The sequence below is a fragment of the Amia ocellicauda genome, unplaced genomic scaffold, assembly GCF_036373705.1.
Source record: "Amia ocellicauda isolate fAmiCal2 unplaced genomic scaffold, fAmiCal2.hap1 HAP1_SCAFFOLD_238, whole genome shotgun sequence".
Classification (NCBI taxonomy): Eukaryota; Metazoa; Chordata; class Actinopteri; order Amiiformes; family Amiidae; genus Amia; species Amia ocellicauda.
The window spans coordinates 1-25,443 of record NW_027102801.1 but is presented as its reverse complement, the minus strand read 5'-3'; the positions used below and the strand labels follow the sequence as shown (position 1 = coordinate 25,443).

Below are 25,443 nucleotides of genomic sequence, written 5' to 3'. Positions count from 1 at the left end.
GTGAACAGCAGATCAGGCATATAAGGTGGAGGTGGTCAATGTCAAGCAAATAAGCTTGCTAGGGTACCCAGCAGCGGTAGCAGCCCTGCCGGTGGCGCCCCCTCCTGGGGTGCTACCTCCTGGCCTGTGCCGCTGGCGTTCTGGGGGGAGCCCATTGCAGGTATCGCTTCTCGGCCTTTTGGCTAAGATCAAGTGTAGTATCTGTTCTTATCAGTTTAATATCTGATACGTCCCCCATGTGGGGACAACATATTAAACGGATTTTTGCAACGGGGAGTCGGAGAGGGAGCTTGCTCCACCCGCTTTACGCATCGGCCCGGTATTGCAGTGTTTCCGGGAAAGGTGCACGCACCTCCTTATCATTCTTGGGTTGAAAGAAAGACAAAAAAGCCTGCCTGCCGTGATAGAATGTACGTGCTTTGTGATGTCATTGCAGCCTGCCGAGCGATGAGTTCTGTGATGTCATCACTGACCTGGCAGTAAAGGGAGAGGCAGAGAAAGGCACAGCACGGTGCTGAGCTCCCTCGCCGACTGGGCTAGGAAGACACAGGAAATGAACAATTGTAGTATTCATATTGTGAATCGATTTTGATCTGTATGTCCATGATTTTGAGCTCTCTCTTGTGTGCACATTGAACAGTGTGTGTGTGTGTGTGTGTGTCTCTCTCTCTCTCTCTCTCTCTCTCTCTCTCTCTCTCTCTCTCTCTCTCTCTCTCTCTCTCTCTCTCTCTCTCTCTCTCTCTCCCCCCCTCTCCCCCCCCCTCCCTCCCGGCTGTCTGGAGCATGGCCTGCGGCCGCAGGGAGCACCCAGGAGCTGGTTGGAAGCATCTTGGACTCGGGTTTCCCTCCAATAGCGAGAGAAACCTTTGTCCAGCAGGGGGCTTTTGAACTGTACTTGACAGTCTTCTTTTTTCCTTGCAGGGAGCTGATCCATCAGGCCAGACCAGACGAGACGGGGAGGTGCCGGTTGACAGAGCTGCAGAGTCCTGGGTCCTTGGAGCGGTCCGGAGGCCGAGGCGAGTGGAGATTGGGACGGACCGGGAGCGACAGGGGACCTAGCCAGAGGGGTCGGAGGACTCCTCACGGAGTGGGTCCCATCCAGAAGCCCGGCCGACCATCTACCCGGAGCCCGGCCTGACCAGGACTGCTCCCCGCTGACGTCACCAGCCAGGATCCAGGAGAGGCCTCGGATTCCAGGGACCGACCAGGCCGATCGGCAACGTCCCTGAGGGAGGCCTCCTGCAGCCAGGGCCCGGACTTCTCCCCGCAAGGCCCGCTCCCTGCAAGAGCCCCGGAGGTGGAAGCTGCTCCCCAGCCAGGTGGACTTGCCCCGACCTCCGGATTGAGAGCCTCCCGACCCTTCTCCAAGGTAGGAAAGTGCAGCATGGCCCAGCGAACCGCCGGTGTGAGGCGCCATAATGCGGTGCGCTTCAGCCGTGAGGCTGGAGCCGAGACCGCGGCCCTCACCCGGCTGGAGTTCAGCAGGTCCGTGCTGCAGAGGGGCCTGGGCTTTGCCCCTTCTGAGCTGAACTGTGTGGTGAAACTGCCTGGACCTAGGGACGTGTTCGAGGTGAGCTTTAAGAACCCTCAAGTGCTGGAGAGTTTTTGGAACCTATATAGGGAGAAAAAAGACAGCATGCCCCTGAATGACTTTGTGGTCGACGCCCTGACGGATAGAGAGATTAAAATTGTAACTATTCAGTTTTACAACGAAGCAGTGGCAGAGTACGACGTAGAAGTATGGCTGAGGAGACACTGTGAGATCCTGTCTGAAAGTAGGAGAGTTAATGACGAGGATGGGGTCTGGACCGGTGCTCGGCGGTGGCAGGTGCGCCTGCAGGTGGAAGTGGCCGCCATCGGCGGAGTACGCCATCTACCAAGCACCGTGGTTTTAGGAGCAAATAGGGGGCTTGTCTTTTATCATGGCATGCCCAAATTATGTAGGAACTGCGGGGCCCTGGGTCATTTAGCCGCAGCCTGTACCATTGTTAAGTGCAAGGTCTGCGGCGGGGAACATCAGACCAGGGCCTGCAAGCAGGAGAGGGCCTGCAACCTGTGCGGTGGGGGAGGGCACCTCTTTAGGAATTGTCCCTCCTCCTATGCAAATAGGGCGCGGGCCCTCGGGGGTGGTGGAGAGAGAGAAAACCAAGCGGAGGCTCCTCCAAAGGTGATACCCCAAGATGGGGGTAGAGAGGAAACAATCCTCAGGAGCCTCATAGGCTCCCTCTCTGACTCTGGGTCAGAAGTGGAGGCAGAGGGAGAGTGGACAGTGGTAGCGGGGAAGAGAAGGAGGGCTGAGAAGAGGAGCATGGGTAGGGGGGGTATGATGAAAAAGAGGATTCATTCTGCAGATTCTCCCCCCCCTGCCGGCTCCTCCCCCGCTCCAGAGTCCCCTCCCTCTAATTTTTATACACCCCACTCTGACTCCGGAGAGGAGAGTGGTGGGCCTTCTCCACTGCCCCGAGTGGGCAGCCTGGTAGATGAGAGGCCCCCTAGAAATAACATTCCTCCTGCCCCACAACTGAGACTCTCCCAGGGGAGGGGTCAGGTATGCCCTCCCGGCAGTAGTGGGAGAGCCGCAGGCCCTCAGGAGACGAGAGTCGGCGCCAGTGTCCTTTCCCAGAAAGACATCAGGGACGTGATGGCAAGGTCACTGGCGCTGGGGGAGGAGGCCTGCGGCGGCAGACAGCCGGGAAGGGAGAGACCACCCCCTCCCCCACCATTAGTTAAAAGAACGACTAGCGGGGTCTATACAGTTTTCTCCCCAGTTGTACATAAAGCCTCTGCCCTGCCATCTGTTCGTCGGGCCTCGGCCTCAAAGGAACCAGGGAGAACCTCCAGCACCACGGGCCCTGAGCCCAGTGGAGTTTTGCCCGCCTTACCGGGTGGCGGGAGCCGAGCCCCCCCCATAGTCTTCCTAGAGGATCAAGCGGTGAGGCAAATGATTGAAATGATGGGTGCTAGCGCTAAGCTAGGTGAGGGAGAAGAGAGGAGTGGGGAAGAGAAAGGTTTCTTTACATGATTGTTACGGAGCGGGTGATTGCCCTCACAGCCATTATGGCATTAACTATTATTTCAATTAATGTGAGGAGCATTGCTGAGGTGAAAAAGAGGACCGATGTTTTAAACTCTCTGGCTGGAATGAAGGCGGATATTATCTGTTTGCAGGAGTGCGGCATCCCGTTCCAAAAAGAATACAAAGATCTCCGGGACACTTGGACCCTAGGAGAATCCTTCTGGTCGGGGTCCAATGTGTCCCGAGCGGACGGGATTGCCGTACTCCTGAAAAACCCCTTTTTAATAGTTAAAACATTTAAGGTAATAGAGGCGGGCAGACTGGCCAGCCTCGATTTTAAATACAAGGGGGCTGTATTGAGGCTGGTCAATGTCTATGCCCCCACCAGCCAGAGAGAGAGAGTCCTCTTTCTCCCTCAGCTACGCCCGCTCCTGATCGGCACCTTGCCAGTTATCATTTCAGGTGATTTCAACTGTGCTCTGAGGGATGTAGACCGGAGTAAGCCCCGCAACGATAGATCCAGCAGGGACCTCGCTGCGTTCGTGGAGGACTTTGAACTCTGCGACGCAGGTCGGGACCTGGTCCCCTTGTTCACCTGGGTGAGTTCTTCTGGCTCCTCCTTCTCCAGGATAGATCTCGTCCTCCTCAGCAAGCCACTGGAGAGGACCGCCATGTCTTCGGAGGCGGTCTTCTTTTCAGACCACAGGCTCCTGACGACAGAGGTGCTCATTCCGAGCACACGGGAGTCGGGGCCTGGGGTCTGGAAGCTCAACACCTCTCTGCTCGATGACCCTCGTGTGATTAAGACCTTTAGCAGACGCCTCGAGGAGTGGAGGACCCTGAAGGACCTTTTTGATTCTCCCATAGAGTGGTGGGAGATGATGAAGAAAAGAACCAAGGGCTACTTCATTCAGCTGGGGAAACGGAAAGCTCGCGAGAGGCGGGCGAGATATTCCCATCTAAACGCCCGCCTCCAGCGCCTGAGTCTTTTACAGCTCAGAGGCTTCGACCTAGCTGAGGAGGTGGCCCGGGTCAAACTGAGTCTCTCCGCCCTCTATCGGGAGGAGCAAGAGAAGATCAAGGTCCTTTCCAGGGTCCGCATCATGGAGGACGATGAGAAATGCAGCCGCTTCTTCTTCAAGAAAACGAAGGAGAGGCGGCCTGCAATGTCCTCCATGATCGACTCCTCGGGGCAAGAGGTGGAGGGCAGAGAGGCTGTTGAGACAGTGGTGCGGGATTTCTACAGGGAGTTGTACGACCAGAAGGTGGTGGATCAAAATCTGATCCATCACTTTCTGTCCCTGTTGGAGTCCCGCAATGAGGGGGACGAGGAGGAGGAGGAGGATCCAGAGATCACCACCACTGAACTCTCCCAGGTGATAAAGAGTCTTAACTCTGGAAGGACACCGGGTCCCGATGGGATCCCTGCTGAGTTCTATAAGATCTTTTGGGAGGTGCTTAAGGAAGATCTGGGCCAGGTCCTGGGGTCGATGTACAGAGAGGGCAGATTGGCCCCTTCGATGAAGAAAAGTATCCTCTCCCTTCTTCACAAGAAGGGAGATCCAAAAGATCTGAGGAACTGGCGGCCAGTCAGCCTCCTGTGCACCGACTACAAGATACTGGCCAAAGCACTGACGCTCCGGCTGCAGCGGCCACTCCCTCAAGTCGTGGGTCCCGACCAGGTCTGTGGTGCCCGGGGGAGATCGGCGGCCGACAACGCCATGCTGCTCAGGGATGTCGTGGCCTACTCGAACGAGAGAGGGCTTCCCCTGGTCCTAATCAGCTTGGACCAGGAGAAAGCCTTCGACAGAGTGGGCCACGAATACCTGCAGCTCGTTATGGAGAGGATGGGTCTCGCTCTTGGCCTGAGGAAGTGGGTGAAGATCATCTACAGCGGCCTAAGCAGCAGGGTCCTTGTGAACCGCCACCTGACCGAACCATTTCCGGTCAGGTCGGGGGTCCGGCAGGGTTGTCCCCTGTCGGCCCTGCTGTACGTCCTCTGCTTGGAGCCGTTCATGCAGGCGATCCGCCGGGACGTCCGGGTGACAGGTTTCCATCTCCCGGGTTCCGGCGGAGAGCAACTGAAGGCCCTGGCCTATATGGACGACGTGGCCGTGGTCTGCACGGACGCTCCGTCCGTGGCCAGGGTCGAGGAACTGCTGGACGGCTTCTGCAGGGCGACGGGGGCCGCTGTGAACAAGGCCAAGAGCGAGGTCTACCTCTCCAGGGCATGGCCTGTCGGCCGGGGCCCGCCGACCGTGTTCCCTGTGAAGCCGTTTATCAAGGTTCTGGGGATCACGATCGACGGGACCAACACGGGCACCCGGAGCTGGGAGGAGGCCATAGCAAAGGTCCAAAGGAAGATCCACGGCTGGAGCACAAGGACCTTGACGATGGCTGGTAAGGTGCTGGTCGTAAAGGCCATCCTCTTCCCGATACTCCTCTACGTAGGAATGATCTTCCCCCCAGACAAGGGTATCGCAAAACTAGTGACCCGAATTATATTTCGGTTTGTCTGGGGGAGCAAAATGGAGAGGCTGAAAAGAGTGCAGATGGTGAAGGGTACCCTGGATGGAGGCAGGGGGGTCCCGGACGTTGTGCGGCTGATAAAGGCGCAGGGGCTGGCCTATGTGGTTAAGAACATCCAGGCTGCTGGCAAGAAAGTGAGTTTCATGAACCGCTTTTATTTTGCCAGCAGCCTGAGACCATTCGGCCTCTGCGCCATGGACAACACCAGGCCGCACTCGTGGGATCCCCCGCCGTTCTACAGGGCGCTCCGAGCCTTTGCGCTCGAAGTAGGCCTCCATAAAGTCGTGCTGGCCTCCTGGGATTATAAGACCATCTGTAGTCAGATGAGATCTGCCCAGGAGACCAGCCGGATAGAAGATTTCCCTCCCGAAACCTGCCGGTTTATCTGGGCTAACGCTACGCACGTTTGCCTCACGAACACGCAGAAAGATGTCTCCTGGATGGCTGTGAGTCGGTGTCTCCCCACCCGAGTGTTTATGCACAGAAGGGGCATAGCTCCTTATGACACCTGCCCCTATAAGGGTTGCTTGGGGAAGGAGACGGAGGCTCACATTTTTAGTGAGTGCCCCTCCGCCCACAGGGTCTGGCTCCTGTTTTCTCCGTTCCTCCACAGGTTCGCCGTTCCTGCGCGGGCGACCGCCCAGCAGATCCTATACGGTCCGGCAAGGGGAATTTCAACATCAACCCTGAGGTGCTGGTGGCGTGTCGTCTGCGCAGTGAAGCAGGCACTGTGGGAGGGACGGAACATCTGTTTGTTCAATAAGCAGGAGCTGGACCCGATCGTCATCGCGCGGAGGGGCATGGTGTTTGTAAAAGACTACGTCAATCTGGAGGTCCATCAGAGGGGCAAGGAGGAAGCCTTTAAGAACTGGCGTATACAAGATCTGGGGGAGCTCAGGATCCCATGATGGGACCCACCTCCGGGGACGGTTAGTTCCCCCTGCTGGAGCCCGAGTCCAAGATCTTTTAAAGATCTTTTAAAGATTTTATGAATGATTGTTTTTAAAAGAAGATTTTAAATAACAAATCTTAATTGTTTTTAAAGACTTAGTTGTTTTTAAATCACAATTGTTTAGGGTTTCTGGTATAGTTTTGTTATATTTTTTTGTCAAATACATTGACCGTTTTGGGTTTAATTTAAAATGCATTAGACTTTTTTGTTTGTTTTTTATTTTTACTTTTTAATTGTTTCTTTATTTTGTCTATTGCATTTTCTGTTATCTTCAATGTATTTGACTTTTTTGTTGGTGTGCAGTTTTTGCTTTTATCACGTTTTGTTTATTTGATTTGAGCACGTTTATTTTAAAGTTTATTGTTTTAGTTTTGTTAAAAAAATCACAAGATTTTAAAAATTTTAAGTGATTTTAAGAACTGATATTTTAAACGATTTTAATCATAAGTATTAAAATTGAAATTGTTCTATTTTAAGAAATGTAAAAATACTAAACCTAATAAACAGTATTTTACTAAAGCATTCCGTGGAGGGGGACATGGATGAGTTTGTACCATTTTTTGGGAGGCTCTGCCCTGTTGGGGCGGAGCTGTGATCCAGGTGAACAGCAGATCAGGCATATAAGGTGGAGGTGGTCAATGTCAAGCAAATAAGCTTGCTAGGGTACCCAGCAGCGGTAGCAGCCCTGCCGGTGGCGCCCTCTCCTGGGGTGCTACCTCCTGGCCTGTGCCGCTGGCGTTCTGGGGGGAGCCCATTGCAGGTATCGCTTCTCGGCCTTTTGGCTAAGATCAAGTGTAGTATCTGTTCTTATCAGTTTAATATCTGATACGTCCCCCATGTGGGGACAACATATTAAACGGATTTTTGCAACGGGGAGTCGGAGAGGGAGCTTGCTCCACCCGCTTTACGCATCGGCCCGGTATTGCAGTGTTTCCGGGAAAGGTGCACGCACCTCCTTATCATTCTTGGGTTGAAAGAAAGACAAAAAAGCCTGCCTGCCGTGATAGAATGTACGTGCTTTGTGATGTCATTGCAGCCTGCCGAGCGATGAGTTCTGTGATGTCATCACTGACCTGGCAGTAAAGGGAGAGGCAGAGAAAGGCACAGCACGGTGCTGAGCTCCCTCGCCGACTGGGCTAGGAAGACACAGGAAATGAACAATTGTAGTATTCATATTGTGAATCGATTTTGATCTGTATGTCCATGATTTTGAGCTCTCTCTTGTGTGCACATTGAACAGTGTGTGTGTGTGTGTGTGTGTGTGTGTGTGTCTCTCTCTCTCTCTCTCTCTCTCTCTCTCTCTCTCTCTCTCTCTCTCTCTCTCTCTCTCTCTCTCTCTCTCTCTCCCCCCTCTCCCCCCCCCTCCCTCCCGGCTGTCTGGAGCATGGCCTGCGGCCGCAGGGAGCACCCAGGAGCTGGTTGGAAGCATCTTGGACTCGGGTTTCCCTTCAATACGCATAACGCTTTCGCCTTTTACTAAAGCATTCCGTGGAGGGGGACATGGATGAGTTTGTACCATTTTTTGGGAGGCTCTGCCCTGTTGGGGCGGAGCTGTGATCCAGGTGAACAGCAGATCAGGCATATAAGGTGGAGGTGGTCAATGTCAAGCAAATAAGCTTGCTAGGGTACCCAGCAGCGGTAGCAGCCCTGCCGGTGGCGCCCTCTCCTGGGGTGCTACCTCCTGGCCTGTGCCGCTGGCGTTCTGGGGGGAGCCCATTGCAGGTATCGCTTCTCGGCCTTTTGGCTAAGATCAAGTGTAGTATCTGTTCTTATCAGTTTAATATCTGATACGTCCCCCATGTGGGGACAACATATTAAACGGATTTTTGCAACGGGGAGTCGGAGAGGGAGCTTGCTCCACCCGCTTTACGCATCGGCCCGGTATTGCAGTGTTTCCGGGAAAGGTGCACGCACCTCCTTATCATTCTTGGGTTGAAAGAAAGACAAAAAAGCCTGCCTGCCGTGATAGAATGTACGTGCTTTGTGATGTCATTGCAGCCTGCCGAGCGATGAGTTCTGTGATGTCATCACTGACCTGGCAGTAAAGGGAGAGGCAGAGAAAGGCACAGCACGGTGCTGAGCTCCCTCGCCGACTGGGCTAGGAAGACACAGGAAATGAACAATTGTAGTATTCATATTGTGAATCGATTTTGATCTGTATGTCCATGATTTTGAGCTCTCTCTTGTGTGCACATTGAACAGTGTGTGTGTGTGTGTGTGTGTGTCTCTCTCTCTCTCTCTCTCTCTCTCTCTCTCTCTCTCTCTCTCTCTCTCTCTCTCTCTCTCCCCCCTCTCCCCCCCCTCCCTCCCGGCTGTCTGGAGCATGGCCTGCGGCCGCAGGGAGCACCCAGGAGCTGGTTGGAAGCATCTTGGACTCGGGTTTCCCTTCAATACGCATAACGCTTTCGCCTTTTACTAAAGCATTCCGTGGAGGGGGACATGGATGAGTTTGTACCATTTTTTGGGAGGCTCTGCCCTGTTGGGGCGGAGCTGTGATCCAGGTGAACAGCAGATCAGGCATATAAGGTGGAGGTGGTCAATGTCAAGCAAATAAGCTTGCTAGGGTACCCAGCAGCGGTAGCAGCCCTGCCGGTGGCGCCCTCTCCTGGGGTGCTACCTCCTGGCCTGTGCCGCTGGCGTTCTGGGGGGAGCCCATTGCAGGTATCGCTTCTCGGCCTTTTGGCTAAGATCAAGTGTAGTATCTGTTCTTATCAGTTTAATATCTGATACGTCCCCCATGTGGGGACAACATATTAAACGGATTTTTGCAACGGGGAGTCGGAGAGGGAGCTTGCTCCACCCGCTTTACGCATCGGCCCGGTATTGCAGTGTTTCCGGGAAAGGTGCACGCACCTCCTTATCATTCTTGGGTTGAAAGAAAGACAAAAAAGCCTGCCTGCCGTGATAGAATGTACGTGCTTTGTGATGTCATTGCAGCCTGCCGAGCGATGAGTTCTGTGATGTCATCACTGACCTGGCAGTAAAGGGAGAGGCAGAGAAAGGCACAGCACGGTGCTGAGCTCCCTCGCCGACTGGGCTAGGAAGACACAGGAAATGAACAATTGTAGTATTCATATTGTGAATCGATTTTGATCTGTATGTCCATGATTTTGAGCTCTCTCTTGTGTGCACATTGAACAGTGTGTGTGTGTGTGTGTGTGTGTGTGTGTCTCTCTCTCTCTCTCTCTCTCTCTCTCTTCTCTCTCTCTCTCTCTCTCTCTCTCTCTCTCTCTCTCTCTCTCTCTCTCCCCCCCTCTCCCCCCCCTCCCTCCCGGCTGTCTGGAGCATGGCCTGCGGCCGCAGGGAGCACCCAGGAGCTGGTTGGAAGCATCTTGGACTCGGGTTTCCCTTCAATACGCATAACGCTTTCGCCTTTTACTAAAGCATTCCGTGGAGGGGGACATGGATGAGTTTGTACCATTTTTTGGGAGGCTCTGCCCTGTTGGGGCGGAGCTGTGATCCAGGTGAACAGCAGATCAGGCATATAAGGTGGAGGTGGTCAATGTCAAGCAAATAAGCTTGCTAGGGTACCCAGCAGCGGTAGCAGCCCTGCCGGTGGCGCCCTCTCCTGGGGTGCTACCTCCTGGCCTGTGCCGCTGGCGTTCTGGGGGGAGCCCATTGCAGGTATCGCTTCTCGGCCTTTTGGCTAAGATCAAGTGTAGTATCTGTTCTTATCAGTTTAATATCTGATACGTCCCCCATGTGGGGACAACATATTAAACGGATTTTTGCAACGGGGAGTCGGAGAGGGAGCTTGCTCCACCCGCTTTACGCATCGGCCCGGTATTGCAGTGTTTCCGGGAAAGGTGCACGCACCTCCTTATCATTCTTGGGTTGAAAGAAAGACAAAAAAGCCTGCCTGCCGTGATAGAATGTACGTGCTTTGTGATGTCATTGCAGCCTGCCGAGCGATGAGTTCTGTGATGTCATCACTGACCTGGCAGTAAAGGGAGAGGCAGAGAAAGGCACAGCACGGTGCTGAGCTCCCTCGCCGACTGGGCTAGGAAGACACAGGAAATGAACAATTGTAGTATTCATATTGTGAATCGATTTTGATCTGTATGTCCATGATTTTGAGCTCTCTCTTGTGTGCACATTGAACAGTGTGTGTGTGTGTGTGTGTGTGTGTGTCTCTCTCTCTCTCTCTCTCTCTCTCTCTCTCTCTCTCTCTCTCTCTCTCTCTCTCTCTCTCCCCCCCTCTCCCCCCCCCTCCCTCCCGGCTGTCTGGAGCATGGCCTGCGGCCGCAGGGAGCACCCAGGAGCTGGTTGGAAGCATCTTGGACTCGGGTTTCCCTTCAATACGCATAACGCTTTCGCCTTTTACTAAAGCATTCCGTGGAGGGGGACATGGATGAGTTTGTACCATTTTTTGGGAGGCTCTGCCCTGTTGGGGCGGAGCTGTGATCCAGGTGAACAGCAGATCAGGCATATAAGGTGGAGGTGGTCAATGTCAAGCAAATAAGCTTGCTAGGGTACCCAGCAGCGGTAGCAGCCCTGCCGGTGGCGCCCTCTCCTGGGGTGCTACCTCCTGGCCTGTGCCGCTGGCGTTCTGGGGGGAGCCCATTGCAGGTATCGCTTCTCGGCCTTTTGGCTAAGATCAAGTGTAGTATCTGTTCTTATCAGTTTAATATCTGATACGTCCCCCATGTGGGGACAACATATTAAACGGATTTTTGCAACGGGGAGTCGGAGAGGGAGCTTGCTCCACCCGCTTTACGCATCGGCCCGGTATTGCAGTGTTTCCGGGAAAGGTGCACGCACCTCCTTATCATTCTTGGGTTGAAAGAAAGACAAAAAAGCCTGCCTGCCGTGATAGAATGTACGTGCTTTGTGATGTCATTGCAGCCTGCCGAGCGATGAGTTCTGTGATGTCATCACTGACCTGGCAGTAAAGGGAGAGGCAGAGAAAGGCACAGCACGGTGCTGAGCTCCCTCGCCGACTGGGCTAGGAAGACACAGGAAATGAACAATTGTAGTATTCATATTGTGAATCGATTTTGATCTGTATGTCCATGATTTTGAGCTCTCTCTTGTGTGCACATTGAACAGTGTGTGTGTGTGTGTGTGTGTGTCTCTCTCTCTCTCTCTCTCTCTCTCTCTCTCTCTCTCTCTCTCTCTCTCTCTCTCTCTCTCTCTCTCTCTCTCTCTCTCTCTCTCCCCCCCTCTCCCCCCCCCTCCCTCCCGGCTGTCTGGAGCATGGCCTGCGGCCGCAGGGAGCACCCAGGAGCTGGTTGGAAGCATCTTGGACTCGGGTTTCCCTTCAATACGCATAACGCTTTCGCCTTTTACTAAAGCATTCGAGAGAAACCTTTGTCCAGCAGGGGGCTTTTTGAGCTGTATCTGACAGTCTTTCTTTTTTCCTTGCAGGGAGCTGATCCATCAGGCCAGACCAGACGAGACGGGGAGGTGCCGGTTGACAGAGCTGCAGAGTCCTGGGTCCTTGGAGCGGTCCGGAGGCCGAGGCGAGTGGAGATTGGGACGGACCGGGAGCGACAGGGGACCTAGCCAGAGGGGTCGGAGGACTCCTCACGGAGTGGGTCCCATCCAGAAGCCCGGCCGACCATCTACCCGGAGCCCGGCCTGACCAGGACTGCTCCCCGCTGACGTCACCAGCCAGGATCCAGGAGAGGCCTCGGATTCCAGGGACCGACCAGGCCGATCGGCAACGTCCCTGAGGGAGGCCTCCTGCAGCCAGGGCCCGGACTTCTCCCCGCAAGGCCCGCTCCCTGCAAGAGCCCCGGAGGTGGAAGCTGCTCCCCAGCCAGGTGGACTTGCCCCGACCTCCGGATTGAGAGCCTCCCGACCCTTCTCCAAGGTAGGAAAGTGCAGCATGGCCCAGCGAACCGCCGGTGTGAGGCGCCATAATGCGGTGCGCTTCAGCCGTGAGGCTGGAGCCGAGACCGCGGCCCTCACCCGGCTGGAGTTCAGCAGGTCCGTGCTGCAGAGGGGCCTGGGCTTTGCCCCTTCTGAGCTGAACTGCGTGGTAAAACTGCCTGGACCTAGGGACGTGTTCGAGGTGAGCTTTAAGAACCCTCAAGTGCTGGAGAGTTTTTGGAACCTATATAGGGAGAAAAAAGACAGCATGCCCCTGAATGACTTTGTGGTCGACGCCCTGACGGATAGAGAGATTAAAATTGTAACTATTCAGTTTTACAACGAAGCAGTGGCAGAGTACGACGTAGAAGTATGGCTGAGGAGACACTGTGAGATCCTGTCTGAAAGTAGGAGAGTTAATGATGAGGATGGGGTCTGGACCGGTGCTCGGCGGTGGCAGGTGCGCCTGCAGGTGGAAGTGGCCGCCATCGGCGGAGTACGCCATCTACCAAGCACCGTGGTTTTAGGAGCAAATAGGGGGCTTGTCTTTTATCATGGCATGCCCAAATTATGTAGGAACTGCGGGGCCCTGGGTCATTTAGCCGCAGCCTGTACCGTTGTTAAGTGCAAGGTCTGCGGCGGGGAACATCAGACCAGGGCCTGCAAGCAGGAGAGGGCCTGCAACCTGTGCGGTGGGGGAGGGCACCTCTTTAGGAATTGTCCCTCCTCCTATGCAAATAGGGCGCGGGCCCTCGGGGGTGGTGGAGAGAGAGAAAACCAAGCGGAGGCTCCTCCAAAGGTGATACCCCAAGATGGGGGTAGAGAGGAAACAATCCTCAGGAGCCTCATAGGCTCCCTCTCTGACTCTGGGTCAGAAGTGGAGGCAGAGGGAGAGTGGACAGTGGTAGCGGGGAAGAGAAGGAGGGCTGAGAAAAGGAGCATGGGTAGGGGGGGTATGATGAAAAAGAGGATTCATTCTGCAGATTCTCCCCCCCCTGCCGGCTCCTCCCCCGCTCCAGAGTCCCCTCCCTCTAATTTTTATACACCCCACTCTGACTCCGGAGAGGAGAGTGGTGGGCCTTCTCCACTGCCCCGAGTGGGCAGCCTGGTAGATGAGAGGCCCCCTAGAAATAACATTCCTCCTGCCCCACAACTGAGACTCTCCCAGGGGAGGGGTCAGGTATGCCCTCCCGGCAGTAGTGGGAGAGCCGCAGGTCCTCAGGAGACGAGAGTCGGCGCCAGTGTCCTTTCCCAGAAAGACATCAGGGACGTGATGGCAAGGTCACTGGCGCTGGGGGAGGAGGCCTGCGGCGGCAGACAGCCGGGAAGGGAGAGACCACCCCCTCCCCCACCATTAGTTAAAAGAACGACTAGCGGGGTCTATACAGTTTTCTCCCCAGTTGTACATAAAGCCTCTGCCCTGCCATCTGTTCGTCGGGCCTCGGCCTCAAAGGAACCAGGGAGAACCTCCAGCACCACGGGCCCTGAGCCCAGTGGAGTTTTGCCCGCCTTACCGGGTGGCGGGAGCCGAGCCCCCCCCATAGTCTTCCTAGAGGATCAAGCGGTGAGGCAAATGATTGAAATGATGGGTGCTAGCGCTAAGCTAGGTGAGGGAGAAGAGAGGAGTGGGGAAGAGAAAGGTTTCTTTACATGATTGTTACGGAGCGGGTAATTGCCCTCACAGCCATTATGGCATTAACTATTATTTCAATTAATGTGAGGAGCATTGCTGAGGTGAAAAAGAGGACCGATGTTTTAAACTCTCTGGCTGGAATGAAGGCGGATATTATCTGTTTGCAGGAGTGCGGCATCCCGTTCCAAAAAGAATACAAAGATCTCCGGGACACTTGGACCCTAGGAGAATCCTTCTGGTCGGGGTCCAATGTGTCCCGAGCGGACGGGATTGCCGTACTCCTGAAAAACCCCTTCTTAATAGTTAAAACATTCAAGGTTATAGAGGCGGGCAGACTGGCCAGCCTCGATTTTAAATACAAGGGGGCTGTATTGAGGCTGGTCAATGTCTATGCCCCCACCAGCCAGAGAGAGAGAGTCCTCTTTCTCCCTCAGCTACGCCCGCTCCTGATCGGCACCTTGCCAGTTATCATTTCAGGTGATTTCAACTGTGCTCTGAGGGATGTAGACCGGAGTAAGCCCCGCAACGATAGATCCAGCAGGGACCTCGCTGCGTTCGTGGAGGACTTTGAACTCTGCGACGCAGGTCGGGACCTGGTCCCCTTGTTCACCTGGGTGAGTTCTTCTGGCTCCTCCTTCTCCAGGATAGATCTCGTCCTCCTCAGCAAGCCACTGGAGAGGACCGCTATGTCTTCGGAGGCGGTCTTCTTTTCAGACCACAGGCTCCTGACGACAGAGGTGCTCATTCCGAGCACACGGGAGTCGGGGCCTGGGGTCTGGAAGCTCAACACCTCTCTGCTCGATGACCCTCGTGTGATTAAGACCTTTAGCAGACGCCTCGAGGAGTGGAGGACCCTGAAGGACCTTTTTGATTCTCCCATAGAGTGGTGGGAGATGATGAAGAAAAGAACCAAGGGCTACTTCATTCAGCTGGGGAAACGGAAAGCTCGCGAGAGGCGGGCGAGATATTCCCATCTAAACGCCCGCCTCCAGCGCCTGAGTCTTTTACAGCTCAGAGGCTTCGACCTAGCTGAGGAGGTGGCCCGGGTCAAACTGAGTCTCTCCGCCCTCTATCGGGAGGAGCAAGAAAAGATCAAGGTCCTTTCCAGGGTCCGCATCATGGAGGACGATGAGAAATGCAGCCGCTTCTTCTTCAAGAAAACGAAGGAGAGGCGGCCTGCAATGTCCTCCATGATCGACTCCTCGGGGCAAGAGGTGGAGGGCAGAGAGGCTGTTGAGACAGTGGTGCGGGATTTCTACAGGGAGTTGTACGACCAGAAGGTGGTGGATCAAAATCTGATCCATCACTTTCTGTCCCTGTTGAAGTCCCGCAATGAGGGGGACGAGGAGGAGGAGGATCCAGAGATCACCACCACTGAACTCTCCCAGGTGATAAAGAGTCTTAACTCTGGAAGGACACCGGGTCCCGATGGGATCCCTGCTGAGTTCTATAAGATCTTTTGGGAGGTGCTTAAGGAAGATCTGGGCCAGGTCCTGGGGTCGATGTACAGAGAGGGCAGATTGGCCCCTTCGATGAAGAAAAGTATCCTCTCCCTTCTTCACAAGAAGGGAGACACGAAAGATCTGAGGAACTGGCGGCCAGTCAGCCTCCTGTGCACCGACTACAAGATACTGGCCAAAGCACTGACGCTCCGGCTGCAGCGGCCACTCCCTCAAGTCGTGGGTCCCGACCAGGTCTGTGGTGCCCGGGGGAGATCGGCGGCCGACAACGCCATGCTGCTCAGGGATGTCGTGGCCTACTCGAACGAGAGAGGGCTTCCCCTGGTCCTAATCAGCTTGGACCAGGAGAAAGCCTTCGACAGAGTGGGCCACGAATACCTGCAGCTCGTTATGGAGAGGATGGGTCTCGCTCTTGGCCTGAGGAAGTGGGTGAAGATCATCTACAGCGGCCTAAGCAGCAGGGTCCTTGTGAACCGCCACCTGACCGAACCATTTCCGGTCAGGTCGGGGGTCCGGCAGGGTTGTCCCCTGTCGGCCCTGCTGTACGTCCTCTGCTTGGAGCCGTTCATGCAGGCGATCCGCCGGGACGTCCGGGTGACAGGTTTCCATCTCCCGGGTTCCGGCGGAGAGCAACTGAAGGCCCTGGCCTATATGGACGACGTGGCCGTGGTCTGCACGGACGCTCCGTCCGTGGCCAGGGTCGAGGAACTGCTGGACGGCTTCTGCAGGGCGACGGGGGCCGCTGTGAACAAGGCCAAGAGCGAGGTCTACCTCTCCAGGGCATGGCCTGTCGGCCGGGGCCCGCCGACCGTGTTCCCTGTGAAGCCGTTTATCAAGGTTCTGGGGATCACGATCGACGGGACCAACACGGGCACCCGGAGCTGGGAGGAGGCCATAGCAAAGGTCCAAAAGAAGATCCACGGCTGGAGCACAAGGACCTTGACGATGGCTGGTAAGGTGCTGGTCGTAAAGGCCATCCTCTTCCCGATACTCCTCTACGTAGGAATGATCTTCCCCCCAGACAAGGGTATCGCAAAACTAGTGACCCGAATTATATTTCGGTTTGTCTGGGGGAGCAAAATGGAGAGGCTGAAAAGAGTGCAGATGGTGAAGGGTACCCTGGATGGAGGCAGGGGGGTCCCGGACGTTGTGCGGCTGATAAAGGCGCAGGGGCTGGCCTATGTGGTTAAGAACATCCAGGCTGCTGGCAAGAAGGTGAGTTTCATGAACCGCTTTTATTTTGCCAGCAGCCTGAGACCATTCGGCCTCTGCGCCATGGATAACACCAGGCCGCACTCGTGGGATCCCCCGCCGTTCTACAGGGCGCTCCGAGCCTTTGCGCTCGAAGTAGGCCTCCATAAAGTCGTGCTGGCCTCCTGGGATTACAAGACCATCTGTAGTCAGATGAGATCTGCCCAGGAGACCAGCCGGATAGAAGATTTCCCTCCCGAAACCTGCCGGTTTATCTGGGCTAACGCTACGCACGTTTGCCTCACGAATACGCAGAAAGATGTCTCCTGGATGGCTGTGAGTCGGTGTCTCCCCACCCGAGTGTTTATGCACAGAAGGGGCATAGCTCCTTATGACACCTGCCCCTATAAGGGTTGCTTGGGGAAGGAGACGGAGGCTCACATTTTTAGTGAGTGCCCCTCCGCCCACAGGGTCTGGCTCCTGTTTTCTCCGTTCCTCCACAGGTTCGCCGTTCCTGCGCGGGCGACCGCCCAGCAGATCCTATACGGTCCGGCAAGGGGAATTTCAACATCAACCCTGAGGTGCTGGTGGCGTGTCGTCTGCGCAGTGAAGCAGGCACTGTGGGAGGGACGGAACATCTGTTTGTTCAATAAGCAGGAGCTGGACCCGATCGTCATCGCGCGGAGGGGCATGGTGTTTGTAAAAGACTACGTCAATCTGGAGGTCCATCAGAGGGGCAAGGAGGAAGCCTTTAAGAACTGGCGTATACAAGATCTGGGGGAGCTCAGGATCCCATGATGGGACCCACCTCCGGGGACGGTTAGTTCCCCCTGCTGGAGCCCGAGTCCAAGATCTTTTAAAGATCTTTTAAAGATTTTATGAATGATTGTTTTTAAAAGAAGATTTTAAATAACAAATCTTAATTGTTTTTAAAGACTTAGTTGTTTTTAAATCACAATTGTTTAGGGTTTCTGGTATAGTTTTGTTATATTTTTTTGTCAAATACATTGACCGTTTTGGGTTTAATTTAAAATGCATTAGACTTTTTTGTTTGTTTTTTATTTTTACTTTTTAATTGTTTCTTTATTTTGTCTATTGCATTTTCTGTTATCTTCAATGTATTTGACTTTTTTGTTGGTGTGCAGTTTTTGCTTTTATCACGTTTTGTTTATTTGATTTGAGCACGTTTATTTTAAAGTTTATTGTTTTAGTTTTGTTAAAAAAATCACAAGATTTTAAAAATTTTAAGTGATTTTAAGAACTGATATTTTAAACGATTTTAATCATAAGTATTAAAATTGAAATTGTTCTATTTTAAGAAATGTAAAAATACTAAACCTAATAAACAGTATTTTACTAAAGCATTCCGTGGAGGGGGACATGGATGAGTTTGTACCATTTTTTGGGAGGCTCTGCCCTGTTGGGGCGGAGCTGTGATCCAGGTGAACAGCAGATCAGGCATATAAGGTGGAGGTGGTCAATGTCAAGCAAATAAGCTTGCTAGGGTACCCAGCAGCGGTAGCAGCCCTGCCGGTGGCGCCCTCTCCTGGGGTGCTACCTCCTGGCCTGTGCCGCTGGCGTTCTGGGGGGAGCCCATTGCAGGTATCGCTTCTCGGCCTTTTGGCTAAGATCAAGTGTAGTATCTGTTCTTATCAGTTTAATATCTGATACGTCCCCCATGTGGGGACAACATATTAAACGGATTTTTGCAACGGGGAGTCGGAGAGGGAGCTTGCTCCACCCGCTTTACGCATCGGCCCGGTATTGCAGTGTTTCCGGGAAAGGTGCACGCACCTCCTTATCATTCTTGGGTTGAAAGAAAGACAAAAAAGCCTGCCTGCCGTGATAGAATGTACGTGCTTTGTGATGTCATTGCAGCCTGCCGAGCGATGAGTTCTGTGATGTCATCACTGACCTGGCAGTAAAGGGAGAGGCAGAGAAAGGCACAGCACGGTGCTGAGCTCCCTCGCCGACTGGGCTAGGAAGACACAGGAAATGAACAATTGTAGTATTCATATTGTGAATCGATTTTGATCTGTATGTCCATGATTTTGAGCTCTCTCTTGTGTGCACATTGAACAGTGTGTGTGTGTGTGTGTGTGTGTCTCTCTCTCTCTCTCTCTCTCTCTCTCTCTCTCTCTCTCTCTCTCTCTCTCTCTCTCTCTCCCCCCCTCTCCCCCCCCCTCCCTCCCGGCTGTCTGGAGCATGGCCTGCGGCCGCAGGGAGCACCCAGGAGCTGGTTGGAAGCATCTTGGACTCGGGTTTCCCTTCAATACGCATAACGCTTTCGCCTTTTACTAAAGCATTCCGTGGAGGGGGACATGGATGAGTTTGTACCATTTTTTGGGAGGCTCTGCCCTGTTGGGGCGGAGCTGTGATCCAGGTGAACAGCAGATCAGGCATATAAGGTGGAGGTGGTCAATGTCAAGCAAATAAGCTTGCTAGGGTACCCAGCAGCGGTAGCAGCCCTGCCGGTGGCGCCCTCTCCTGGGGTGCTACCTCCTGGCCTGTGCCGCTGGCGTTCTGGGGGGAGCCCATTGCAGGTATCGCTTCTCGGCCTTTTGGCTAAGATCAAGTGTAGTATCTGTTCTTATCAGTTTAATATCTGATACGTCCCCCATGTGGGGACAACATATTAAACGGATTTTTGCAACGGGGAGTCGGAGAGGGAGCTTGCTCCACCCGCTTTACGCATCGGCCCGGTATTGCAGTGTTTCCGGGAAAGGTGCACGCACCTCCTTATCATTCTTGGGTTGAAAGAAAGACAAAAAAGCCTGCCTGCCGTGATAGAATGTACGTGCTTTGTGATGTCATTGCAGCCTGCCGAGCGATGAGTTCTGTGATGTCATCACTGACCTGGCAGTAAAGGGAGAGGCAGAGAAAGGCACAGCACGGTGCTGAGCTCCCTCGCCGACTGGGCTAGGAAGACACAGGAAATGAACAATTGTAGTATTCATATTGTGAATCGATTTTGATCTGTATGTCCATGATTTTGAGCTCTCTCTTGTGTGCACATTGAACAGTGTGTGTGTGTGTGTGTGTGTGTCTCTCTCTCTCTCTCTCTCTCTCTCTCTCTCTCTCTCTCTCTCTCTCTCTCTCTCTCTCTCTCTCTCTCTCTCTCTCTCTCCCCCCCTCTCCCCCCCCCTCCCTCCCGGCTGTCTGGAGCATGGCCTGCGGCCGCAGGGAGCACCCAGGAGCTGGTTGGAAGCATCTTGGACTCGGGTTTCCCTTCAATACGCATAACGCTTTCGCCTTTTACTAAAGCATTCCGTGGAGGGGGACATGGATGAGTTTGTACCATTTTTTGGGAGGCTCTGCCCTGTTGGGGCGGAGCTGTGATCCAGGTGAACAGCAGATCAGGCATATAAGGTGGAGGTGGTCAATGTCAAGCAAATAAGCTTGCTAGGGTACCCAGCAGCGGTAGCAGCCCTGCCGGTGGCGCCCTCTCCTGGGGTGCTACCTCCTGGCCTGTGCCGCTGGCGTTCTGGGGGGAGCCCATTGCAGGTATCGCTTCTCGGCCTTTTGGCTAAGATCAAGTGTAGTATCTGTTCTTATCAGTTTAATATCTGATACGTCCCCCATGTGGGGACAACATATTAAACGGATTTTTGCAACGGGGAGTCGGAGAGGGAGCTTGCTCCACCCGCTTTACGCATCGGCCCGGTATTGCAGTGTTTCCGGGAAAGGTGCACGCACCTCCTTATCATTCTTGGGTTGAAAGAAAGACAAAAAAGCCTGCCTGCCGTGATAGAATGTACGTGCTTTGTGATGTCATTGCAGCCTGCCGAGCGATGAGTTCTGTGATGTCATCACTGACCTGGCAGTAAAGGGAGAGGCAGAGAAAGGCACAGCACGGTGCTGAGCTCCCTCGCCGACTGGGCTAGGAAGACACAGGAAATGAACAATTGTAGTATTCATATTGTGAATCGATTTTGATCTGTATGTCCATGATTTTGAGCTCTCTCTTGTGTGCACATTGAACAGTGTGTGTGTGTGTGTGTCTCTCTCTCTCTCTCTCTCTCTCTCTCTCTCTCTCTCTCTCTCTCCCCCCCTCTCCCCCCCCCTCCCTCCCGGCTGTCTGGAGCATGGCCTGCGGCCGCAGGGAGCACCCAGGAGCTGGTTGGAAGCATCTTGGACTCGGGTTTCCCTTCAATACGCATAACGCTTTCGCCTTTTACTAAAGCATTCTTTAGTACTGACTCCGGAGAGGAGAGTGGTGGGCCTTCTCCACTGCCCCGAGTGGGCAGCCTGGTAGATGAGAGGCCCCCTAGAAATAACATTCCTCCTGCCCCACAACTGAGACTCTCCCAGGGGAGGGGTCAGGTATGCCCTCCCGGCAGTAGTGGGAGAGCCGCAGGCCCTCAGGAGACGAGAGTCGGCGCCAGTGTCCTTTCCCAGAAAGACATCAGGGACGTGATGGCAAGGTCACTGGCGCTGGGGGAGGAGGCCTGCGGCGGCAGACAGCCGGGAAGGGAGAGACCACCCCCTCCCCCACCATTAGTTAAAAGAACGACTAGCGGGGTCTATACAGTTTTCTCCCCAGTTGTACATAAAGCCTCTGCCCTGCCATCTGTTCGTCGGGCCTCGGCCTCAAAGGAACCAGGGAGAACCTCCAGCACCACGGGCCCTGAGCCCAGTGGAGTTTTGCCCGCCTTACCGGGTGGCGGGAGCCGAGCCCCCCCCATAGTCTTCCTAGAGGATCAAGCGGTGAGGCAAATGATTGAAATGATGGGTGCTAGCGCTAAGCTAGGTGAGGGAGAAGAGAGGAGTGGGGAAGAGAAAGGTTTCTTTACATGATTGTTACGGAGCGGGTAATTGCCCTCACAGCCATTATGGCATTAACTATTATTTCAATTAATGTGAGGAGCATTGCTGAGGTGAAAAAGAGGACCGATGTTTTAAACTCTCTGGCTGGAATGAAGGCGGATATTATCTGTTTGCAGGAGTGCGGCATCCCGTTCCAAAAAGAATACAAAGATCTCCGGGACACTTGGACCCTAGGAGAATCCTTCTGGTCGGGGTCCAATGTGTCCCGAGCGGACGGGATTGCCGTACTCCTGAAAAACCCCTTCTTAATAGTTAAAACATTCAAGGTTATAGAGGCGGGCAGACTGGCCAGCCTCGATTTTAAATACAAGGGGGCTGTATTGAGGCTGGTCAATGTCTATGCCCCCACCAGCCAGAGAGAGAGAGTCCTCTTTCTCCCTCAGCTACGCCCGCTCCTGATCGGCACCTTGCCAGTTATCATTTCAGGTGATTTCAACTGTGCTCTGAGGGATGTAGACCGGAGTAAGCCCCGCAACGATAGATCCAGCAGGGACCTTGCTGCGTTCGTGGAGGACTTTGAACTCTGCGACGCAGGTCGGGACCTGGTCCCCTTGTTCACCTGGGTGAGTTCTTCTGGCTCCTCCTTCTCCAGGATAGATCTCGTCCTCCTCAGCAAGCCACTGGAGAGGACCGCCATGTCTTCAGAGGCGGTCTTCTTTTCAGACCACAGGCTCCTGACGACAGAGGTGCTCATTCCGAGCACACGGGAGTCGGGGCCTGGGGTCTGGAAGCTCAACACCTCTCTGCTCGATGACCCTCGTGTGATTAAGACCTTTAGCAGACGCCTCGAGGAGTGGAGGACCCTGAAGGACCTTTTTGATTCTCCCATAGAGTGGTGGGAGATGATGAAGAAAAGAACCAAGGGCTACTTCATTCAGCTGGGGAAACGGAAAGCTCGCGAGAGGCGGGCGAGATATTTCCATCTAAACGCCCGCCTCCAGCGCCTGAGTCTTTTACAGCTCAGAGGCTTCGACCTAGCTGAGGAGGTGGCCCGGGTCAAACTGAGTCTCTCCGCCCTCTATCGGGAGGAGCAAGAGAAGATCAAGGTCCTTTCCAGGGTCCGCATCATGGAGGACGATGAGAAATGCAGCCGCTTCTTCTTCAAGAAAACGAAGGAGAGGCGGCCTGCAATGTCCTCCATGATCGACTCCTCGGGGCAAGAGGTGGAGGGCAGAGAGGCTGTTGAGACAGTGGTGCGGGATTTCTACAGGGAGTTGTACGACCAGAAGGTGGTGGATCAAAATCTGATCCATCACTTTCTGTCCCTGTTGGAGTCCCGCAATGAGGGGGACGAGGAGGAGGAGGAGGATCCAGAGATCACCACCACTGAACTCTCCCAGGTGATAAAGAGTCTTAACTCTGGAAGGACACCGGGTCCCGATGGGATCCCTGCTGAGTTCTATAAGATCTTTTGGGAGGTGCTTAAGGAAGATCTGGGCCAGGTCCTGGGGTCGATGTACAGAGAGGGCAGATTGGCCCCTTCGATGAAGAAAAGTATCCTCTCCCTTCTTCACAAGAAGGGAGATCCAAAAGATCTGAGGAACTGGCGGCCAGTCAGCCTCCTGTGCACCGACTACAAGATACTGGCCAAAGCACTGACGCTCCGGCTGCAGCGGCCACTCCCTCAAGTCGTGGGTCCCGACCAGGTCTGTGGTGCCCGGGGGAGATCGGCGGCCGACAACGCCATGCTGCTCAGGGATGTCGTGGCCTACTCGAACGAGAGAGGGCTTCCCCTGGTCCTAATCAGCTTGGACCAGGAGAAAGCCTTCGACAGAGTGGGCCACGAATACCTGCAGCTCGTTATGGAGAGGATGGGTCTCGCTCTTGGCCTGAGGAAGTGGGTGAAGATCATCTACAGCGGCCTAAGCAGCAGGGTCCTTGTGAACCGCCACCTGACCGAACCATTTCCGGTCAGGTCGGGGGTCCGGCAGGGTTGTCCCCTGTCGGCCCTGCTGTACGTCCTCTGCCTGGAGCCGTTCATGCAGGCGATCCGCCGGGACGTCCGGGTGACAGGTTTCCATCTCCCGGGTTCCGGCGGAGAGCAACTGAAGGCCCTGGCCTATATGGACGACGTGGCCGTGGTCTGCACGGACGCTCCGTCCGTGGCCAGGGTCGAGGAACTGCTGGACGGCTTCTGCAGGGCGACGGGGGCCGCTGTGAACAAGGCCAAGAGCGAGGTCTACCTCTCCAGGGCATGGCCTGTCGGCCGGGGCCCGCCGACCGTGTTCCCTGTGAAGCCGTTTATCAAGGTTCTGGGGATCACGATCGACGGGACCAACACGGGCACCCGGAGCTGGGAGGAGGCCATAGCAAAGGTCCAAAAGAAGATCCACGGCTGGAGCACAAGGACCTTGACGATGGCTGGTAAGGTGCTGGTCGTAAAGGCCATCCTCTTCCCGATACTCCTCTACGTAGGAATGATCTTCCCCCCAGACAAGGGTATCGCAAAACTAGTGACCCGAATTATATTTCGGTTTGTCTGGGGGAGCAAAATGGAGAGGCTGAAAAGAGTGCAGATGGTGAAGGGTACCCTGGATGGAGGCAGGGGGGTCCCGGACGTTGTGCGGCTGATAAAGGCGCAGGGGCTGGCCTATGTGGTTAAGAACATCCAGGCTGCTGGCAAGAAAGTGAGTTTCATGAACCGCTTTTATTTTGCCAGCAGCCTGAGACCATTCGGCCTCTGCGCCATGGACAACACCAGGCCGCACTCGTGGGATCCCCCGCCGTTCTACAGGGCGCTCCGAGCCTTTGCGCTCGAAGTAGGCCTCCATAAAGCCGTGCTGGCCTCCTGGGATTACAAGACCATCTGTAGTCAGATGAGATCTGCCCAGGAGACCAGCCGGATAGAAGATTTCCCTCCCGAAACCTGCCGGTTTATCTGGGCTAACGCTACGCACGTTTGCCTCACGAACACGCAGAAAGATGTCTCCTGGATGGCTGTGAGTCGGTGTCTCCCCACACGAGTGTTCATGCACAGAAGGGGCATAGCTCCTTATGACACCTGCCCTTATAAGGGTTGCTTGGGGAAGGAGACGGAGGCTCACATATTTAGTGAGTGCCCCTCCGCCCACAGGGTCTGGCTCCTGTTTTCTCCGTTCCTCCACAGGTTCGCCGTTCCTGCGCGGGCGACCGCCCAGCAGATCCTATACGGTCCGGCAAGGGGAATTTCAACATCAACCCTGAGGTGCTGGTGGCGTGTCGTCTGCGCAGTGAAGCAGGCACTGTGGGAGGGACGGAACATCTGTTTGTTTAATAAGCAGGAGCTGGACCCGATCGTCATCGCGCGGAGGGGCATGGTGTTTGTAAAAGACTACGTCAATCTGGAGGTCCATCAGAGGGGCAAGGAGGAAGCCTTTAAGAACTGGCGTATACAAGATCTGGGGGAGCTCAGGATCCCATGATGGGACCCACCTCCGGGGACGGTTAGTTCCCCCTGCTGGAGCCCGAGTCCAAGATCTTTTAAAGATCTTTTAAAGATTTTATGAATGATTGTTTTTAAAAGAAGATTTTAAATAACAAATCTTAATTGTTTTTAAAGACTTAGTTGTTTTTAAATCACAATTGTTTAGGGTTTCTGGTATAGTTTTGTTATATTTTGTTGTCAGATACATTGACCGTTTTGGGTTTAATTTAAAATGCATTAGACTTTTTTGTTTGTTTTTTAATTTTACTTTTTAATTGTTTCTTTATTTTGTCTATTGCATTTTCTGTTATCTTCAATGTATCTGACTTTTTTGTTGGTGTGCAGTTTTTGCTTTTATCACGTTTTGTTTATTTGATTTGAGCACGTTTATTTTAAAGTTTATTGTTTTAGTTTTGTTAAAATCACAAAGATTTTAAAAATTTTAAGTGATTTTAAGGATTGATATGTCAATGTTTTTAATCATAAGTATTAAAAATCGAATTGTTTTTATTGATGAAAAGAAAATACTAAATCCAATAAAATAGTATTTTACTAAAGCATTCCGTGGAGGGGGACATGGATGAGTTTGTACCATTTTTTGGGAGGCTCTGCCCTGTT

General features: G+C 53.9%; 15 non-coding genes across 15 annotated transcripts; all 15 read left to right on the top strand.

Annotated features, from left to right (window-relative positions):
- The first annotated feature begins 162 nt into the window (after positions 1 to 162).
- Positions 163 to 353, top strand: LOC136726013 (U2 spliceosomal RNA). The gene has a single exon (XR_010807859.1). It is a non-coding gene; the product is annotated as a U2 spliceosomal RNA (small nuclear RNA).
- A 6,906-nt stretch (positions 354 to 7,259) lies between these two features.
- Positions 7,260 to 7,450, top strand: LOC136726012 (U2 spliceosomal RNA). Its single transcript, XR_010807858.1, has one exon. It is a non-coding gene; the product is annotated as a U2 spliceosomal RNA (small nuclear RNA).
- A 479-nt stretch (positions 7,451 to 7,929) lies between these two features.
- Positions 7,930 to 8,045, top strand: LOC136726049 (U5 spliceosomal RNA). The gene has a single exon (XR_010807891.1). It is a non-coding gene; the product is annotated as a U5 spliceosomal RNA (small nuclear RNA).
- A 176-nt stretch (positions 8,046 to 8,221) lies between these two features.
- On the top strand, positions 8,222 to 8,412 carry LOC136726011 (U2 spliceosomal RNA). Its single transcript, XR_010807857.1, has one exon. It is a non-coding gene; the product is annotated as a U2 spliceosomal RNA (small nuclear RNA).
- A 456-nt stretch (positions 8,413 to 8,868) lies between these two features.
- Positions 8,869 to 8,984, top strand: LOC136726047 (U5 spliceosomal RNA). The gene has a single exon (XR_010807890.1). It is a non-coding gene; the product is annotated as a U5 spliceosomal RNA (small nuclear RNA).
- Positions 8,985 to 9,160: 176 nt separating this feature from the next.
- LOC136726008 (U2 spliceosomal RNA) lies at positions 9,161 to 9,351 on the top strand. The gene has a single exon (XR_010807854.1). It is a non-coding gene; the product is annotated as a U2 spliceosomal RNA (small nuclear RNA).
- Positions 9,352 to 9,831: 480 nt separating this feature from the next.
- On the top strand, positions 9,832 to 9,947 carry LOC136726046 (U5 spliceosomal RNA). Its single transcript, XR_010807889.1, has one exon. It is a non-coding gene; the product is annotated as a U5 spliceosomal RNA (small nuclear RNA).
- Positions 9,948 to 10,123: 176 nt separating this feature from the next.
- LOC136726057 (U2 spliceosomal RNA) lies at positions 10,124 to 10,314 on the top strand. Its single transcript, XR_010807899.1, has one exon. It is a non-coding gene; the product is annotated as a U2 spliceosomal RNA (small nuclear RNA).
- Positions 10,315 to 10,776: 462 nt separating this feature from the next.
- Positions 10,777 to 10,892, top strand: LOC136726044 (U5 spliceosomal RNA). The gene has a single exon (XR_010807887.1). It is a non-coding gene; the product is annotated as a U5 spliceosomal RNA (small nuclear RNA).
- Positions 10,893 to 11,068: 176 nt separating this feature from the next.
- On the top strand, positions 11,069 to 11,259 carry LOC136726045 (U2 spliceosomal RNA). The gene has a single exon (XR_010807888.1). It is a non-coding gene; the product is annotated as a U2 spliceosomal RNA (small nuclear RNA).
- A 6,940-nt stretch (positions 11,260 to 18,199) lies between these two features.
- Positions 18,200 to 18,390, top strand: LOC136726033 (U2 spliceosomal RNA). The gene has a single exon (XR_010807877.1). It is a non-coding gene; the product is annotated as a U2 spliceosomal RNA (small nuclear RNA).
- Positions 18,391 to 18,848: 458 nt separating this feature from the next.
- Positions 18,849 to 18,964, top strand: LOC136726043 (U5 spliceosomal RNA). Its single transcript, XR_010807886.1, has one exon. It is a non-coding gene; the product is annotated as a U5 spliceosomal RNA (small nuclear RNA).
- A 176-nt stretch (positions 18,965 to 19,140) lies between these two features.
- Positions 19,141 to 19,331, top strand: LOC136726021 (U2 spliceosomal RNA). The gene has a single exon (XR_010807866.1). It is a non-coding gene; the product is annotated as a U2 spliceosomal RNA (small nuclear RNA).
- A 478-nt stretch (positions 19,332 to 19,809) lies between these two features.
- On the top strand, positions 19,810 to 19,925 carry LOC136726042 (U5 spliceosomal RNA). Its single transcript, XR_010807885.1, has one exon. It is a non-coding gene; the product is annotated as a U5 spliceosomal RNA (small nuclear RNA).
- A 176-nt stretch (positions 19,926 to 20,101) lies between these two features.
- Positions 20,102 to 20,292, top strand: LOC136726001 (U2 spliceosomal RNA). Its single transcript, XR_010807848.1, has one exon. It is a non-coding gene; the product is annotated as a U2 spliceosomal RNA (small nuclear RNA).
- Positions 20,293 to 25,443: the final 5,151 nt, after the last annotated feature.